Here is an 821-nt window from a genome sequence, read left to right as displayed (position 1 = left end):
TCTATCTTTTTTTAAATGAGTGATAAAAAGAGAAATCCAAAACCCTTTCTGTAAAAACCTTTAACTCTAATATGTCAACACATTTCAAATTTAAACAAGAACTTTTAGTCTGGCTTTATTCAATGTTCAGATTTCTGTTCTGGAAATTTATACAAATTATTGCATATTTAATTACATAATGCCTTGTTTGCATATTTAAACGACAATTCAGAAAACCTGTAATGCAAAACAATTGTCTTAATGTAATGTGAATAATCAACTGGGTAAGTATGGTGAGATCTATTTGATAATTTTTTTTAACCAAAATGATTTACTCCCCCTCATGTCAATCCAAATCTGTGTGACTTCATGTGTAACACAAAGAAAGATGTTTTGAATACTGTTCACCCTGATCTTTTCTATTCAATGCGAGCATATATTTAACATGGACACAAGATATGTTGTGCAGACTTTCATGTTAATGATGTCAAATGCGTCACAATTGCTCAAGTTTAAAAATGCAACAGAGCAATTAAGATTTGAGAGCATGTTAAATTCCATATATAACTACTTCATGAGACTTGAGATATAGTGCACATATAGTCATATAAGGTGTTTTGTTGTGCTTTTTGACAGTTCCTGTTTGCTGTGTGCTTTTGCTGTTGCCTTACATGAAAGAGCAGTGTCATGTTACTAAACATCACCTGCTGTGTTCCAGGAAGAAAGAAAGTCACACGGATCTGAAATGACATGAAGGTGAATAATAAAATTTCACATCAAGACAACGATTCCTTCACTGTTTAAAGGGGTCACATGATGCGATTTCAATTTTTCCTTTCTCT

At 32.3% G+C, this 821-nt stretch overlaps 1 protein-coding gene across 2 annotated transcripts in view; it reads right to left on the bottom strand.

Annotated features, from left to right (window-relative positions):
- The window catches only part of LOC107578529 (solute carrier family 25 member 51-like), a 3,198-nt gene extending 2,397 nt beyond the window's left edge, over positions 1 to 801 (bottom strand). The window contains exon 1 of one of the 2 annotated variants that reach the window (XM_016264475.1): positions 651 to 801. The gene's annotated coding sequence lies outside the window, so the exon portion shown is untranslated. The remainder of the gene's footprint in view (positions 1 to 650) is intronic. The other variant, XM_016264477.1, reaches the window with a different exon arrangement.
- Between the last annotated feature and the right edge of the window lie 20 nt (positions 802 to 821).

Source organism: Sinocyclocheilus grahami, unplaced genomic scaffold (assembly GCF_001515645.1).
Source record: "Sinocyclocheilus grahami isolate Dianchi unplaced genomic scaffold, SAMN03320097.WGS_v1.1 scaffold10748.1, whole genome shotgun sequence".
Classification (NCBI taxonomy): Eukaryota; Metazoa; Chordata; class Actinopteri; order Cypriniformes; family Cyprinidae; genus Sinocyclocheilus; species Sinocyclocheilus grahami.
This window is presented reverse-complemented; position numbering and strand designations above follow the sequence as displayed.